The sequence below is a fragment of the Myotis davidii genome, unplaced genomic scaffold (assembly GCF_000327345.1).
Source record: "Myotis davidii unplaced genomic scaffold, ASM32734v1 scaffold233, whole genome shotgun sequence".
NCBI classification, from domain to species: Eukaryota; Metazoa; Chordata; class Mammalia; order Chiroptera; family Vespertilionidae; genus Myotis; species Myotis davidii.
The window spans coordinates 895775-907156 of record NW_006285917.1 but is presented as its reverse complement, the minus strand read 5'-3'; positions in this window follow the sequence as shown (position 1 = coordinate 907156).

Here is an 11382-nt window from a genome sequence, read left to right as displayed (position 1 = left end):
CCCCACGGCCCCCACGGCGGTTGCAGGCGCCTGCAGGGTGCGCCCCCTGTCAGGGTGGGGGCGGCCCGGGCAGCTTCCCAGTTCCGAGCGCGGAAGCCTGTGGGTTTCTTCCGAGCGATTGTTTAGTATTCATGGGGCGACGCAATCTCTCCCACATCTGCTTAGCACAGCAAGTCCTGTCATATAACTGTCTCCCGCACTGTCTGTCCATAAAGAATGTCTCGGAATTGGTGTAATTCAGAGAAATTAATGACGACTTTCCGCGGGACGGCTCCCTGGGGGATGATTAACACTTCATCGTCCATCTGATGCGCGGGGCCCAGCGCTCCATCGCGAACATTTGGGCCGTGGCCAGCCGCATTAAAGGTTATTACGGAAAACGCGACCTGCAAACGGGCGGGCGAGAGGCATCATGGACCAGGAGGGGCGGGAGTCGGTGGGGGCGGGAGGCGATGGAGGATGGAGCTGGCCAAGTCGAAGATCAAGTTTCCCGAGATGTGCTCACCTGGGGGTCTGAGGCCCAGGAAGGCGGGTTTCCGGGTCAGCGACTCAGGACAGGGAGGGTGTTGGGGAGACGCTCACCGCAGAGGCTGGGAAAGGGAAGGGGGTCGCTTGCCACGGGTGGACACATTGCTGATGGAGGCTTTCCCAGTCTTTTAATCCTCACAGAATGATTGGGTGAATTTTATGACCCCCTCACCCTTCACAAGTGATGAAACTGAGGTTCAGAGAGGTTGTGTAAAGTGCCCAAGGTAACACAGCTTAAGAAGCAAAGGCTATGTATTAATTTAAAAAAAGAAAAAGCAAAGGCAGGATTTGAACTCAGGTCTTTGACTCCCGAACTTTTGCTCTTTCCACCACACTACGCATCTGCCCCAGCTTCTGGCACAAAGTGGGTGTGTGCAAGTGGCGGGTGGCAGGAGGTAGGTACTCAGAAATCTTTGATGTATGAAATATCTTTGCAGGTTCCACTTCCATGGTGTGGGCCAGAATCCTAGAGAAAGGGAATAGAGCAAAGGAGTTCCAAGTTGGGCCAGGAAACTGGAAAGAGGTTTCTTGTGGATTTCCATGCTTCCCCTGGACATTCTAGACCTCAGAACTAGAGGACAGGGCTCTTGATCCTTTGTCAGAAGAGCGGAAGGCATGAATGTGTGTGTGTGTGTGTGTGTGTACAAGTGTGTCTGATGCGTGTATAAGTTTGTGGGTTTATGCCTGTCTGTAAATGTATGCATTTCTGAGTATGTGTCTTTGTGCTGCCTATGTGTGAGAATGTTTGTGATGTATGGGTGTGTGCATATGTGTGTCTATCTGCCTGTGTACAGGTGAATGTGTGCATATGTGTATGTGTGTGTGGTGTCCCAGGGGAGCCTGAAAGACTCATTGCTGAAGATATCTTTGATTTGATTTGCCTAAATCTCTAGCATGTTCCAGGCTATGGTATATAGTGGTGTGTATCTGCTTAGGGCAGTGATGGTGAACCTTTTGAGCTCGGCGTGTCAGCATTTTGAAAAACCCTAACTTAACTCTGGTGCCATGTCACATATAGAAATTTTTTGATATTTTCAACCATAGTAAAACAAAGACTTATATTTTTGATATTTATTTGATATATTTAAATGCCATTTAACAAAGAAAAATCAACCAAAAAAATGAGTTTGTGTGTCACCTCTGACACGCGTGTCATAGGTTCGCCATCACTGGCTTAGGGTGTGGGGGATTGGGTAGCCTGAGCAGTGGGTGCCTCTGGCCTGCCAGGCACAGGGGGATGGTGCCAACTTCCTGCATCTGAGACTGGGTGGAAACTGGGTCCTGAGATCTCCACTCAGGACTTGCATAGGCCCTGCTCTGCTTGGAGAGGGCAATGGGGAGGTGGGCCAGGGTGAGAGGGTGCTCAAACAGTGGAGGGGTCATGTCTATTCTCTTCTCTCCCCCCCCCCCCAGGTTTTTGGAATAAACTTCTAACCAGGCTGCCATTTCTTATTCTAGGCTAAACTTATTCTGCCCTAGGGTGGTAGAATCCCCAGAAATCTTTGTGTGCAAACTTCTGACTCTGGGGGACCATACCCAGCATGAAAACTTCTCTCTTTAGTCAGCACTACCTGGGCAGGTTCAAACCAATGTCCTTGTCTCTAGGAGGCCTCTGGTAAGTCCATGGATTCATTCTTACTGACCTTCACACGAGCTGAAGCTTTCAGACTCCTTGTGCTGGGAAGTTCTTCCCGAGTCTAACCTTGAATCCTCTTGTACTTTGTGCTCACAACCCCACCCTGAGCTTGTGAAATTGGAACCTAGCACCCTCCCCATGTGGAAATAGATTCTTCTGGTTAGGGGCGTGGTCTGGAGGATAGGCACACTGAGAAAATGTGGGGCAAAAGCCTGGTGGATCTCAGAGGAGCTGGACCCTTTTGGGGGAGGTGGGCAAGGACCACAGGACAGTTTCAGAGATGGGAGTTCAAAGGCCATAAGTTCCACGCCCCCCCTCCCCCTATTTTAGAGAGAGGGACCAGAGGCCTCAGAGGGAGCGGATTCCCTAAATGTCCCTGCTCTGTGGTGGTTGCCTCTCGAAAACCCAGGCCCGAATCCTGATCTAGGAGCCCTTCTTGTGCCCCAGTTGGAGGACCTTATACTCTGTTCGTGTTCTCTGGGCTTTGGGGAGTGGGGGTGGGGAGAGGGAGGGACACTGCAGTCAGACCGGCGCGGCTTAAGCCTATAGTGACTTTCAGCTGGGCTCCAAGGCCTCTCAACACCTGTTCCTTTAACTTCCCACTCTCCCTCCCCAGGACCCTGGTCTGTGAGATCCACCTGGGCAGCTATTCAGTATCCAGTCCTCCCTCCCCATCTCCTAGCTTCATAGTCTGTCCACAGTCTGAAGCATCTTCTCTTTTCCTCTCAGCAATATCACCCCATACTCTCCTCCCCTGGGAAGTCTTCCTTGATTAACCCTCCTTGTTCTAGATCCCAAACTTCCTCTTACACAGAGAAGGCCAGTCTGGTTAGAATAACCAGAAGGCCAGCCTCCTCCTCTGGCCCAGTTAACAGGCCCTGCTAGTCTACTGCTCTGGAGCCATATGCAAATAAACTTCTAACCAGGCTGCCATTTCTTATTCTAGGCCAGCGATGGCGAACCTTTTGAGCTCGGCGTGTCAGCATTTTGAAAAACCCTAACTTAACTCTGGTGCCGTGTCACATCAAGAAATTTTTTGATGGGGAGGGAGGACTGAATACTGAATAGCTGCCTAGGTGGATCTCACAGACCAGAGTCCTGGGGAGGGAGAGTGGGGAGTTAAAGGAACAGGTGTTGAGAGGCCTTGAAGAAATTTCCCTTTCCAGAGACCCTCAGGGTTGATTCCTTCCGTCGGGGAGGAGAAGCTGGGATGATTGGAGATCTGGGCGGAGGACCCGGTCCTGGCTCTAATTCTGGATCAATCGACGCATTGGCCGCCACCTTGTGGCAGGTACTGAGAACTGCAGGGTTGGGGCCCAAGAGCTGAGAGAAGGCCGCCGCCTGGAAAGGGAGAGGGGATGCCTGCAGAGTTGTGCACTCTGACAGTGGTGGGCCTCAGAATTCCTAACTGACATCGGAGGTTTCCTCAGGGAGCGTTAGGACGCCTAACTGACAGGGGAGTAGCAACTTGGAAGGGAAGCCAAGTAGCAAGGGCACTTCTAGATGAAAAGAGAGAATTGAAACTCTGTCCTAAAGTCTCAGACCTACTATTCAAACCCTTCATCCTGAAAGGGAAACAGGCTAACACGGAAGCAGGAGGAGTCGAGGTCTGACCTGCATAAGAACTTCCCAATGAATCCCAAAGCGTTTTTGGACACCATTGCTTCTGACAGTTGCACAGCTTTTTAAAAGCCCCCACCCCATACCCAGCGACTTGCTCCACCTTCAGGTCCCCTGATCTCATCGTGCTCAGCCCAGGTTCCCTGGCCTTCCCTGCCCCGGCCTGTGTTGACCAAGATGCTGACCTGGGAAGTCCCTTCTGTGGTCTAACTGTAGCACTGGAAATGGAGAGGCCCCCATACAGCTAGCAGAGCTGGAAGGGAAGGTGGCAGAGCGGAAGCTGTGAGGAAGGCTCTGAGGGAGGGCAGTTCTGCCTCAGTTTCTCCTCCCATCCTCCTTCCCGCTGCCCCACTGGATCCTTGGAGATGAAGGGGACAGGACGGAGTGTTTCACTTCACTGGCGAACTCTCTCGGCTTGGAATTCAGGGTTCACAGGTATTGGGGGCAAGGTGAACCCCTGAGTTCTAATCATGGCCCTTGTTATTCGCTTCTGTAGAATGGGTCTATGGGAAGGGAATATAGTCTCCAACAGTCTGACTCCTTTTGGCCACACCCAGAGTCCCTTTGAAGCCTTTTCCTTCCTGTGCACTCAAATCCCAGTCCCTAGGGAGCCCTCTAATGATATCTCCTTCTCTACCTCCCGAGCCTCTCCCTTCCTCAGAGGGCTTAGAGCCATGGAATCCTCCCTGCCGCGTTCCTCTGCTTCCCCTGGCACTGCCTGGAGATCGTGGCCGGAGCCCTGGCTCTGCAGGCGCGGGGTGAGGGCTGTGCCCCCGCGCCCTCCCTCAGAGGTGCCATTCCTCCGCTGCCTCATTTGCTGCCGCTGACCTTACTGAGTTAAATTAAAAAGCAATGTTCTGTGTGCAGCTCCAGCCCCGTGGAGCTTGACTCTGGGAAGACGAAGACAATTACCGGCCCCTCCATCTCCCTCTCATCTGGCTGCCTTATAATTTTTCCCCCCGCTGCCTGGTATGCAACATTTATGTTTTTAATAACACCAGAATGGTTTTGACCTTGGGAATTCATCGCAGAATGGGCACCGTGAGAGGCCCCGACGTGATTGGCATTTGTCTCAGTCCTTTGCAGGGAGAAGCCTCTGTCTGGTGCCTCCTTGGTACCGGGGAAGGAGTGTGTGGGGGCCGGCGGCGCCCAGAAGGTCTAGGTGGAAATTTCAAAAGCCAGAGTGGACAAGGAGGCAGATGAGGAGAGGGAAAGAAAGGAGGGTTTCGTCTTTTCGAGTTTCCCCAAGAGGATGAAAGTTGGATTAAATTGTTTGAGAGACAGATGTTTTTCTCCTGTTTTGTAAGGAAGGAGTCCTTGATGGGGAATGGCATGGAGTACATGTGTGTGCTATCCGGAAGGGGTGGTGTGTGGCTCACATGTGGGCACGTACTCAGCCCATGAGCCTGAGTGTTCACATGTGGCCCCCCAGTACTGGCTCCAGCCCTCAGTCACCCTGACCTCCATCAGCTCTGCAGCTCCAAGGAGAGCGGGAGGAGCGAGGACTAGACAGAAGACTGCGATAGACTCAAAGCAGAACTTCCCAGCGGAGGGTGAAGCCAACAGGACAGAGCTCTCTGGGGACCTGCAGTTAGGTTTCTCCCCTGCCCCTCCTTCTCGCCCTTTTCTGCGCGCGCCTTCCTAGCTGACTCAGCATTTGAGGTTAAAGGAGGCCACTGGTAGCAAGAAGGATCTGGAGGAAGAGGCAGGCCAGCAGAGGGACAGGGAGAGGGGAGGGGAGGACAGGGGAGGGGAGGGGAGGAGTGAAGAGCCTGGGAGAGGGGATCCCTGGGAAGAGAGCGTTGGGGCCCGGGAGGCCCTCTTCTCCATCTGTACAGGATGTGTAAGAGGAACCACGGTTAGAACTGGGAAAGTGCTTCTCTGTTTGCAGCTTTGAGGAGCTGCTGGAAATCAGTGAAAAACACAAATTATAAATGAAGAAAAGTTCCTCTTGCAGTTCAGGAAGTAGGAAGAGAGAGGAAAGGGCTGCGCTCTGAGGGCAGAGGGGGGTGTGTGCCTAAAGATGAGGGTGGGCCCCTGTCTCTGGTTAACAGTCCTATATGCATCAGTTACATATGTGAACACGGGGAAGGTTGTAGCTTTGATATTGATTTTTTTAAAACCAAGCGTTGTGAGCTGCCTTTCTACTGAGGCCTGAACAGTGTGCTTTTCTTTCAGCAGCATCAGCCGGCTCAATGGGAAGAACCCTGCATTGAGAATTGAGAAAACTTGGGTTCTAGTTCTGGCTCCAGTATTCACCTGGGACCCTGTGAAACGTCATTTCTTTTTTTGAGCTTGGGTGTCATCACAACCGTGAAGGAAAAGTCACAGGGTCCTTCTGTGCCAACAACCCCAGTGCTGGGAGACCAGAAAATGAAAGGGGGCTGGGATGGGTGATGGCATTTCAGGGTCCTGAGAGCCTGAGGAAGGATGTCAGTGGGGAAGGTTGCAAGATATTTCCTGAATTCGGAATTTCATGAGTTCTTGCTGAAGCAAGACTCCCTCAGCTTGGGCAGCCCGGCCCCACCCATCATAGACCTCAGCCTGGGCCGGGGTCTGGCTCTGCAGGGAGCTCTGTTCTCTGCTGCCCTCCTGTGGCCGCCGAGCCCTCCGCAGGTCGCGGCGGAAAAGGTTCCGCTCAAGTCCCTCGCCCCCTGGTGGAAAGTTAGTATATTACAAGAAGAGGTCTTCGGTTGTGCAACCGCATTTTTAAAAAATATTTTTATTGATGTCAGAGAGGACGAGAGAGATAGAAACATCAGTGATGAGAAAGAATCATTGATCGTCTGCCTCCTGCACACCCCGTACTACCCAGCCATGTGCTCTGCCAGGAAATCGAACCGTGAATTCTTGGTTCACAGGCCGGCCTTCAACCACTGAGCCATACCAGCCCAGCAACCACATCCTTGCCCCCCCTACCATTTCCTGGTTTCTGGAGGCACTAACTGAGACCTCTTTAATGCTGGGAAAATCTTCCTGAGGTTTAACTCTCTGCTATTGCCTGAAGTTTTAAGTTCTACTTTTTGGGGATATGCCGAGGAGACCAGGGCTGAGACCAAGATATTGAGCAGAGAGAACCATTTGTCTTCTTCCTCTTTGGATTCCTTCTACAACCACAGACTCCTAGGCTCGCTGGGAGTTTTCAAAGGAAGACATCAGGGTCTAGTGACACTCCTGGAGAAAATGGGTCTGAAGCAGACCAGGCATTACACGTCTTCCGGAGATCCGCACCTGAGCTCAGTCCGTCAGTGTCAGCAGGGAGATTGATTGGCAGGAGCCAGGAGGCAAGAGACAGGGATGATGGAGGGAGATGGCAGATGTGACAGATGCTGACAGGGCTTTTTATTTGCTGGCTCTGGAATCCCCTCCCACCCACCAGGCTGCCCTTGGCCCTCCCTTTCTAGTATTCACTGCTTACTAGTGACTGTCTTTGGGGAGAGACCCAGTGGCCAGAGCTGCCTTTGGGTGGGAAAGGGAGGGAGAGGAGGAGGGTGGATGATGGAGGAATGGTTGGAATGACTGGGATTTTGAGCTGAGGCCTGATGGTCACTGGTATGCTGGGCAGGCTTGGCAGGGGAAATTGTCCTGAGGGTACATACTGCATTGTTAGGGGTGGATGAGTGGGAGGAATATTTAAAGGAATTGAGTTCCACTGATTTAGGCACTAATTATTGGAGAACTGGTGAAATACGAGCCAGTAATTTATTGGGGCTTCCTATATACAAAGAAGGCTGATAGGTGCTCAGAGGGGATAAAAGAGGGGCCGACATATTTCCTGCTCCCTTTCCTGTCTCATTTCTCTCTGGACTTGTTGCTCCTCGTGTTCCTGTCTGAGGGGTGTAAGGAGCTGCTTGGCAATTCTCCCTCCGGATGCTGAGCAGAGCTCCCAGGCATATTTCTTCACAGGCCTGCCCCCCTCCAGCAAAGCACCCCCAATCGGCCCCCCACCTCTCCTCATTCCTTTTTTTTCTTAGAATGCACAAGACATGTGGATACCCGGGTGAGAGAGGGGGCCCTGAGTGCCCTCCCAGAATTCCCAGTGGCTCCCAGGGGAGGAACTGGGGCCGGGGGAGGGGGGGGCACACAGCCCTGGGCCCGGCAGCAGGCAGGCAGGGAGGGGCCCAGCACTGGGAGTCGGAGACTGTTCCTCGAGGAGGAGAATGCTGCAGTCGCAGCCCGTGCTGCATCCTAATCAGCGCTGCGGCGGCTCCGCCACGCGGCCGGCCGTCAATCTTCCACACAAAGGGTCGCCCGCCCGGGCCCCCTCAAAGCCCTCCGCATTGCCCACCCCCCCATAACTGCGGGGCCGCGCAAAGCGGCAGCGAAGGGGGTAGACAGACACACAGGCAGGGACCGAAAGACCCAGGAAATTCAAGCCAAGACCCACAGAGTGGGGCCAGAAGGCAGAGCCAGGCACAGCGCCCTGGAGATGACAAGAGTCCGAGGCACGAGTGAACAGAGACGCTCGGAGTGGAAACGGAGACACAGAGGAGGCAGAGCCCGGAGCAGGAGGGAGGAAGGACAAAGGGCAAAGAGCTGAAGGCAGACACAAAGGCAGAAACACCCAGAGGCCAGAGAAAGCAGAGGCGGACAGGGACTCAGAGATGGGAGTCGAATCAGGCTCAGGGGAAAACCGAAATACCATGAGCCCAGAGCCAAAGACAGAGCCACCTGGGGCCTGGCTGAGAGGAGACTAGAGACGTGTGCACAGAGACAGAGGGAGGGAGCGGGAGGAGGGGAGGGGAGGAGGAGGCAGTGAGAAGGGCCAGGTAGAGGTGGCAGGGGGTGGGACGGAGGCTCTGGGGCAAGGGCCCTGCTGGCTTCTCAGGACTGGGACTCAGATGGGAGGAGAGGCTCCTAAGTGTGTGTGTGTCTGTGTGTGTCTGTGTGTGTCTCTGTGTGTGTGTGTCTGGTGTCTGTGTAAGTGAGAATAACAACAGTGTAGACGGCAGAGGTTGTACAAGTTTGGGGAGATAATGCATGTGAAGTGCTAGGACAGTGCCTGGCCCTCAGCCAGTGTTCATGTGTGACCACCCCGTCCTCCCTGAGTGGCGTGTGTGTGTGTATGTGTGTGTGTGTGTCTGTGTGTGTGTCTGTGTGTGTGTGTCTGTGTGTGTGTGTGTGTGTCTGTGTGTCTGTGTGTCTGTGTGTGTGTGTGTGGGGGGGCAGGACAGAAAAGGGTGGAAGTGAGAGAAAGACTGACATAGGTAAAGAAATGGCAGAGCCCGAACAGAAATCAGAGGGAAAGAAATTGATATTGAAGAAGGGAGGAGAGAAATCAACAGAAGACAGAGACATTCAGAGGTGGAGAAAGAAATATGATGGATGAGTATGTGGGTGGAAGGCAGGGAGAGGGAGGGAGCCTCCATCTGCAGGAGGGAGAGGGGCACCGAGGCAGTGCCTGCTGTTGAGAATAAGGGGAAGTGGGTGGGAGAAGCAGGCAGGGCACTGACCTCCCCAAAGAGGTTGGGCTGGGATAAAACACCCCCGTGGTGATCGGGAGGCAGTCAGTGAGGGGATTTTTAGGGCGATCTTGCCTTTTAAAAAAACAAAAAACAAAGATACTAGCCCACAGCATGGCCTCTTCCTCAAAGCAGTGCTTGCAGGTGCTGGTGCAGCTGCCTGGGTCATTCCTGACAGATCCGGTTGGGGATCGGCGATAGGGCCTGCAGTACAGCTCTGAGCATCCTCACCAGAGGCCACTTTTTATCCTTTAGGGTGGATCTAATTTTTGAAAACAGCCAAGTTTTCTCCTGGATAATAAGGCAGAACCCAGTCAGTAAACAGTGTTTCTAGTTAAGAGCAAGGTGAATACACTGGAGGGTGTGCCCTCCCCACAAGTGGCCTTGAAAGGTCATGTTGAAGGAGATACTTGCAGGATGTGACAGAAGGAGACTTTCCTAGTGGCTGCTTGAGGCCCAGTTTCATTTTTCCATCTGTTTGTTAGAACTAGGTAGTAGCAGCTGCCCTAGCTGGTTTGGCTCAGTGGATAGAGGGTTGGCCTGCGGACTGAAGGGTCTCAGGTTAGATTCCAGTCCAGGGCACATGCCCAGGTTGCGGGCTCAATCTCTGGCCCTGATCCCTGGACCTGGGTGTGTGCAGGAGGCAACCATTTGGTGTGTCTCTCTCCCATCGATGTTTCTGTTTCTTTGTCTCTACTTCTCCCTTTTCTCTAAAAATCAATGGAAAAATATCCCTGGGTGAGGATTCAAAGCAAAACAAAACAAAACAAAACTGGGTAGTAGTGCTCCCAGGAGCATCACAGCCTGGTGCTGGTGGGAGAGGCCTGGAATTTGACAGAAATACTCTGTCAGGTGGTCCTGCCCCCAGGGGGTGTTTAGAGTTCACCTCTCTGCCAACATCATATGCAAAGTAACCTGCTGGCACCACAGCACAGATCAACAAGGGCAAATGACTAGGGAAAATTCAGGATCAGGGAAGGCTGCCTGGAGGAGGGGAGTTATGAGTGGGATGTGGAAGGAGAAACCCAACAGGGCATGGAATGGAGTAGGAGAAGAGGAGGAGTACCTTCCCTGATGTTCTGAGGCAGATGAGCAAGCTCTAATGGAGGCGGACATAGCATTGCTGGACGGGAATAAAGAATTGGGCTGGGGAACCATCATAAAGATAATGGAGAGGGGCAAAGTTTGAGGCCAGTCTGGCTGACCTGAATTTGCTCCCAGGGAATTGGGGCCCACTGGAGGGCACACTGACACGTGTCAAGCAGTGATGCGTGTGCACATTTGTCTGTAAAAGGGTGTACCCAAGTTTGCACGCCTTCTCTACTCCTGCGGGTGTGTGTGGGGGGGGGAGGGAGGGATTGGGGAGCGGGGGCGGGGCATACACATTCAGGTGGCTTTGTGCCCCAGGCCCTTGTCTTTTTATCTCTGTGTGTCATTGGCATGTCCTTATGAGAGCATTTTTTCACTTGTGTGTTTCTGTGGTCATGTATGAATGTCATCTCGATTGCTTTTTGTCTATTTTGACTGCATGCGGAGGCGGGCAGCGTGTGTGTGCTCGCCCGCGTCTGCAGGAGGAGCGGGCCGGCAGGGAGCCCTGGCTGCCCAACCATCACCGTCTGTCTCTCTCCCTCCACTGGCTCCGTCTGCCCTCACTGAGGTCGTGACAAGGAGGCACACAGCAAAACGGCCAACTGTTATACCCAGAGAGACCAGACATTGTAAGCCACGCTCAGACTCCCCCTGCGGGGGAGACACCTGCGTGCGCAGCCAGAGCGACCCCCCCACCCGACAGACACAGAGTCTTGCGCGCACCGGCCGCTCTGGGGCGCGCTCTGCGGAGCAGGTGCAGTCACGTGCACTTACGTGCTCAGGCGCACACAGGCCCACCACGGACTGACACACCACGCGCATGACCTCCCTCTCCCCACCTCCATCACTCTGGCACCTCCAAACGCCTGCCAGAGTTTGGTACTGGGGGGGATGGCGGCGCTCACCCTGACCTCGGCGCCAACCGCCGGATGTCTAATGGCTCCTCGGGCTGTGGAAGGGGCGGTGGTGGTGTGGTGTGCGGTGGGGTGTGTGTGTGTGCGCGCCCGCGCGTGTGCGGTGTGTGTGTCCCTTCTTTCACTCCTTCCC